Genomic DNA, 6,869 nt, shown 5'->3' on the forward strand with positions numbered 1-6,869 from the left:
GCAGAGTGGAGCGAAACCTGTGCCAGCGCCACTGCCTGCTTGTGGGTCAGCGAGGGGTGGCTGCGGGGCAAAAACCCCACTGAAGCAGCAGCAGCTGCTGAGTACAGCCCATCCAGACTGGAAAGAGATCCACACCAAGGCAGCGATGGCCCTGTGCTGTTAAGGGATGAAATTTTAATCACATTTTGCCAATTTGCTGGTCCCTGGAGGTAGAAGCGGCACGCGTTGCCCTCTGCTCCCACCCCTGCTCCTGGGGGCAGTCCCCAGCTGGCAGTGGCACGCTGCGGCAGGCAGAGCTCAGGGGCACCCTGTGGCACGGGCAGGGAAGCCTCTGCCTGTTATCAGAGGACGTAGCTCCCCGTAAGCCACTGTAAGCATCATCTTTTTGGCAACGCTGTCAACTAAAAGCTAGCCGGGAACAAAGGGAAGAGCTTCACGGCTGGGATAACTGGGGGCTCTTCCAGCAGCCTACCCGCACAGCACCATCAATGTCAGCAGGAAATTTCATCCCAGAGATTAAGGGCTGAGCCACGAGCTGAACAGCGCGTGTTTGGAGCCGGAGGGGGGAGTGGGGACAAGCAGCACCAGCCACCATTTCTGCAAAGCCCCCCGGGGCCTGGAGGCTCACAAGGGCAATGTCAGCAGCAGACCGTCCTCCGAGCCTGGGGGCATCTTGCGGTTCACTTGAGCACACAAAAGATGGCAGTGCCAGAGCGAGCACCCGTCCTGCTTTTCACAGGGCTGCATCGGAGTGGTTTGCCTGCCGCAGCTCCAGCTGGCACAGCCCCAGCCCCTGCTCCAACGCGGCACAGTTGAACACGGCACCCAGGGCGGCCACAGCAACGTGCAGGACTTGGCTCTGCAAGCAGCCAGCTGTGCAAGCACCGCTGTGAAGCACGCTCCTCCGCTGCGCATGCACAGCCTCTCCCCGGGTGGGGAAAGGTTTGTTGTTTTTTTTTAACAAAACCTGAAATGTAAAGAAGAGCCAGGGGATGCAGAGGAGCACAGCAGCACAGGATGCTGCTGCTCACAGATGGGAGCCACTGGAGGATCCAGGCAGCTGCTCCCCGTGCAGGCAGCCCCGTACTGGCAGCAGCAGTGCTGGCGGGAAGGTGTCAGGGCAGTACCTGACCACCTTACTCCACACCGGATACTCACTGTTAAACAAAACGAGTATTTTCCACAGCTTTTTGCCTTGGCTCACCCTGCTGCGGGCAGCGCCAGCCCACCGGGAGGGCGCCGGGGCCAGCGTGCTCCTTGGCTGATTTTGTTCCTGAGGAGCGCTGCTCGCGCCTGGGTGCGAGCCCTGCACCGGAGAGAGACATAAAATACGTGACTTTCTCTGTACAGCTGCTGGGTGAAAACAAAACCCCCACATAGCGCACAGAAAACAACAGAGGCTGTTATTATGCGGGTTGTCACGCAGGAGAGGGGCTGTCCCCCCGGCCTCCCCCTCTGGCAATGCGGTAGAGCCCAGAGCTGCCGACGACTTGTAGCACTCCAGCAAATCACGTAGGGAAGCTGGGTAGAGAATCACAGCGTGCTGTAAGGTTTTGCTTTCAAATCTTGCGAGTGAGAGGAGAATCCTGGCATGCCCCCAGCCGTGTGCGGTACGTGCATCGGGTGCACGGCTGTGCAGGAAACCACACCAGGACCAAGTTGAAGAGCGGCAGGCTGCTGAATTCCCACTAAACCTAAAGAAGCTGCCAAGGAAGTTTCTAAAAGGGATGCAGAGCCGGTGTCTTCTGCGAGATCGCATGCCGCTGTGGGGCCAGCAGCCACGATTGCACACAACAGGCTTTCTCTCACCGCCAGCAGTAGACAGGTCGCACGCCGCTCAACACGGCTGGCACCCTACAAAGGACGGGGACCCAGGCGTGGCAGGGTGCCCTGCAGACACCCTCACCTCCCCATCACCTTTTCTCCCCCTGGTGTCCCCCCAGACGTGCCCGCCGTGTCCAGCCCGTGGTGGATCTGTTTGAGGAAGGCGTGTAGGCAGGGCAGACAGGAGCCAGCGCCTGACTCACCGTCTATCTGAGCGAGGCTCCTCACCTCCACGGGACACCGGCACACCCACCATAAAGCCCTATCTATCTCTGCCGCTCAGCAATTCTTCGTTAAGGCACTCGCAGATTTTCAGCACGAAGGCCATTGCATGAGGGTGACACGTTGCAAAGCTCCAGAGGGCTGGGGGGGGTGTTTTGGGAGGCGCTTTGGGGAAGGTGCCGTGCTGCTGAGGGGTGCCTGAGTGTGAATTCTGCACGTATGGGTGCTGCTGGGTGGGGAACGGCTCAGGGAGAGCGGCCTTTCCAGGGGGACTGGGGAAAATGGACTTTCACCACCCGTCCCTGGGGGAAAGGCGTTTGGGCTGCAAAGTGCTGGGGGCCAGCCAGCCTGAGGGGAGGCTCAGTGGTGTGTTTTGGGGTTGTGATGGCGCTGTGAGGGTCCGTAGCCCTCAGTGCCATCATGTGTCCCCTCAGAGCCACCATGTCCCCCTTTAGAGTCATTGTGTCCCCCTTCAGTGCCATCGTGTCCCCCTCAGTGCTGTGTCCCCCTCAGAGCCATCTTGTCCCCCTTTAGTGCCATTGTGTCCCCCTCAGAGCCACCAGGTCCCCCCTCAGGGTGCCACCACAGTGAGGCGCAGAACCCACACCCACCCCCGTCCCACCCCACCCCAAAACAGGAGGACGAATTTTTTTAAAAAACAACACCCAAACACCCTAAATCCACGTTAAATTCAGCCTTTAATGCCCAGCAGGTAACGTCCCTCTGGCAGTGGGGGGGGGCACACACAGGCCCCCCCCCCCCCACCGCCTACGTGCGCCCCGCCACTGCCCTCATGGCCCGGCCCCGCGGAGCGTACCAAGGGCCGGCGGGGGGGGGGGACAACGGAGGGGGGGGGGACCGGGAGGGACACGGGGAGCTTGTGGGGGATAACGGAGGGGCCGGGGGGGGGCCGGGGGCTCCCGGCGGGCCGCGGAGGGGCCGCTCGGCGGGCTCGGAGCGGCGGCGGAGCGGGGAAGGAGCGGGGAAGGGGCGGGGTGAGCGCGGCGGGCGGGCCGGCGGGGCCGAATGGTTCCTCCCCGCCTCACGGACGTGCAGAAGCGAACGCGCTGTCACCGGGGGGGGGGGGAGTAGGTAACGAGGGAGCGCGGAGCCGCGAGGGGGGGGGAGAGGAGGAGGATTCCTATTGGCCGGCGCGCCTCGGGGGCGTGTCCCGGCGGCGGGCGGGCGGCGCGGCCATTGGCTGCGGCGGGGAAAGGGGCGGGGCGAGGGGCCGCGGCGCGCGGCGTGGGCCGGGCCGGGGGCAGAAGGGAGAAGTTGGCGGCGGCGGCGGCGGCGGCAGCGCGGAGCGGAGGGGGCAGGTGAGGGACGGGACGGGACGGGACGGGACGGGGGGGACGGGACCGGACAGGGGGAGCGGGACCGGCACCGGGGGGAGCAGCCCCCGGCGGGAGGGTCCCGGAGCTGCCTGCCCCGCGCTGCAGGTGGGCCCCGCCGCCACCCTCCAGGAGCAGGTGAGCCACTGACTAACGCACATTGTGCTCTCGGCGACCCCACTGTGCGTGTGACAGCGGCTAACCTGCTCCTCGGGCACCGCTGGGCGGCCGCCACCTCGCCTCACCACGCCTCGCCTCGCCTCACCGCGCCTCGCCTCGCCGGCACGACGCCTCGCAGGGCTGCGGCACACCCAGGAGATGCCACCCGTCCATCTGTCCATCCGTCCGTCCATCCAGCCTTGCCAAGCCTCACCGCCACCCGTCCGACCTGTGAGTGACTGCCCATCACCAGCCACACCAAGCCTCACAGCCCCCATCCATCCATCCGTCCATCCATCCGTCCGTCTGTCCCACCTGGAGTGACTGCCCAGCAACAGCGGGCGGCCGAGGCAAGGAGTTGGTGGTGAAGTTGCACGGGCTGGAGCGGCTGGGGGAAGGAGAGAGGGTTTTTTTTTTTAACCCCCCCTCTCTCCGCCCCTGCTCGTCTCCAAAGTAAATACGTGCTCGTGGATGCCGTACCAAGTTAAAGAGGCGCTTTATCCCAGCCGGTGACGTCTTGATACCCAGTCAGTGACTAACTGAACTGCTATTGCCAAGGGTGTGTTAATAGAAGAAACCATGCCTGGTATTGCCCTGGATGAGTCACCTTTAAAGAGAGACTCTGTAATCTGTTAAATGAGAAGCAGAAAGGAGCCTTGCTTTTCTTTTTCGCTGTTGCTTGCTTCCCATCCCACCCCTCACCTTTGCTCCCTCCTTTCTGCTTCAGGCACTGGGGGTGTTTGGGTCCCGGCCGGGCTGCCCTGCACACTCACGCTGTGATATCACGCGGGGGACTCTGACTTCATGGCCTGAGGAGCAGGAAGGCGAACGGGCAGGGACTCCTCCAGCTGTGCAGGGCAGCTGTCACTTGAAATCGAGGAAGTGACGAGGCAAATTGCTTCTTGAGCAAAGTTCTCTCTTTCGCTTTTGAGCCCATTGAAGGAGCTGGGTGGTTGAAAAGTGTCTTTTTAGAGCATGGCTCGGCTTTATCTCCTGCTTAAGCTAATAATAACCAGATAGGATTCGCTGCAGCCCTCCCAGGTTTCCTGAAAGGGTTTTCTGAAAGGTAGCCTCTCTTGCTTGGGCTGCTGGCATGTAACCCTGGACTGCTGTACAGGCATAATCTCCTGAAGGACTCAGCAGCGCTCTGCTCAGTAAGTACTTAACCACACAGAAAAGCAGAGCGACATCCTTCCTACAGAGCAAGTCGCTTACAGAGAAATTCTGCCTGTCCCCATCTCCCCTGCCTGTGCTCATTTGACATTTCTCCCGTCAGGTCCCAGAGGAGCATCTGCTCTTCAGAAAGGAAAATCAGTTCCTTGCGTGCCTCGTGCTGACTAGGTGAGTCAAGGCACACCAGAAAGTGAGGAGAACTGCCTGAGTTTACCAAAGCTGCTTTCACACTTGCTCAGGAGCCAAACGGGTCATGTCTGACAGGGAAAAAACAAATTCTCAGCTTTCCCAGCCCCAGACAGCTTTCCTGTTCCCCAGCTGCGCTTCCAGCTGCAGAGCTGCAGCTCTCTGAGCTGGCAAGGGGCACTGGTGTAGCCATGGGGAGATCAGGGTGGGGGGAAACCTGCAAGATACCAGTACCTGCATAGGGTGGCTGTGTCCTGACAGCGCATCTGCATGCTGAAACTGAAGTCTGCCAGCGCTGTACAACCTTATTTCACAGGTAACAAACCCACGCTCGAAAACGAAGGTGCTCTGCTTCTCTGAAGAACTAACCCCGCGCTGCCCGCTGCCTAACTGCTGGAGGTCCCACCAGCAGAAATGGCTCTGCAGGTCGCCCAGTTGCTCTGGCAACGTTTGTCCCAGTTCCCATCAGGCAGCACTCACTATGAAAACTTGCAGCTTCCCACTACCTACGAGACCATCCTGTTGAGCTCCAGTAAGCAAAGGCGAGGGATTGAAATGAGGTTTGTTTGTTTTCCCTTTTTTTGTGTGTTTTTCTTCAGTATTTGGGGAAAGCATACGGCTGAATTCCTGTTTTTAACATTCTTCTGGCATGATTCAAAACTAACCTGCTGTGCTGTCACCTGAAATCTTCAATAAATGGTGCAAAACCAGTGTTTGGGTGCTCATTACTCTAACCTGGGGCTCAGGACAGAGCCAAGCAGCTCTGTGAGGTGGCTTTGGTTACCCTGACCAAACGTAGAGGAAGACAGTGCCCACTCAGTGAAGTACCTGTCTGATGTGTGCCGCATGCTGCGTGCCTCCCATCTCCGATTTTGCCTTTCTAGCAAGAGAAGGCAGCTTGAAAAGGAAGGGGGAAGGTACCCTTGCGACCTGGCCGTCTCTCAAGCCAAAACCCTAGTGCTGGTGCCTTTGCCCCTGCCCTAGCCCGGGAGCCTGTTCTAAATGTGGAGCCTGTGGAGCCAGGGCTGCTCAGAAGAGTGCTCCTGAGCGATGAGAAAATACACCAGGGCTAGGGCGTCCCCTCATTTAAGCGTTCAGCTTGTTCAGCAGCCAGTAACCAGATTTGTAAGGTGATACTTCGGTAACCAGAGCATCCAGGAGCTAAAAGGTCCTGCTGAGAAGTGATGCGGTAAGATTTTGGGGAGAGGGCAGATGCTGAAAGTCAAGCAGGCCTGTTAAGCCAAAGGGACTCTGTGCACCTCAAAAATTTCGCTCTTCTATTTCAGCACTTCACAGAGGGAAGCGAGCAGCTGTAACCTGTCGTGCACTGGGCTAGGAAGCACCTAGCGTGCTCTGTCGATAGCGTGCCAGGGGCAAATCAAAGCTGTGAGTCTCTCCGAAGAAGCAAGCTGGCCTGTCAGGAAAAGAAGGGCTACATGAATTGTTTAAGAGGAAGCCGGTTAGTTACATGTAAGCAGGGACTTATATAATACATCTCAAAAAAAAAAAAAAAGATTTCTGCTGGCAGGAGGTTCCGTTGGGAAAGAAACTTGCTCATCCATAAACACGAAAATTTCCCGGCTTCCTCTAGTGCTCTGTGATTTTTTTTTTTCCAGGGCAAGGTAGAATGTGCTTGGTCTTTGCTGTGAGACACAGAAAGGAAAGCCAGCACTGTGAGGACAGGGAGTGCTCTGCGTGGACAGAGACGTGCACACATGCCAGTTCAGGTAGTTTCCCTTCTCTGGCTTCAGTGAGCTGCCCTTCCAGAATCTGCACACCCGGGAGCGACAACCAGAGCATCTGCACATCATTCAGAGAGCAAAACCAACAGGCAGTTTCTCCTCCAGTCATTCACACCTTTCCTTATGTAACTGGTGCTGAAGCGTGTGCTTTAAAAGCTGCTTGCCAAATCCAGGGGCTGGGAGGAAGCAGAAATGCTTCTAGCACTCTAGATGAATTTAAAAAGAAAAC

At 58.6% G+C, this 6,869-nt stretch overlaps 1 long non-coding RNA gene across 1 annotated transcript; it reads left to right on the forward strand.

Annotated features, from left to right (window-relative positions):
* Positions 1–3,578: 3,578 nt before the first annotated feature.
* Positions 3,579–5,608, forward strand: LOC311438205. The gene is made up of 2 exons (XR_014693991.1): positions 3,579–4,880; positions 5,215–5,608. It is a non-coding gene; the product is annotated as an uncharacterized lncRNA (long non-coding RNA).
* Positions 5,609–6,869: the final 1,261 nt, after the last annotated feature.

Source organism: Aythya ferina (genome assembly GCF_964211825.1).
Source record: "Aythya ferina genome assembly, chromosome: 5".
NCBI lineage: Eukaryota > Metazoa > Chordata > Aves > Anseriformes > Anatidae > Aythya > Aythya ferina.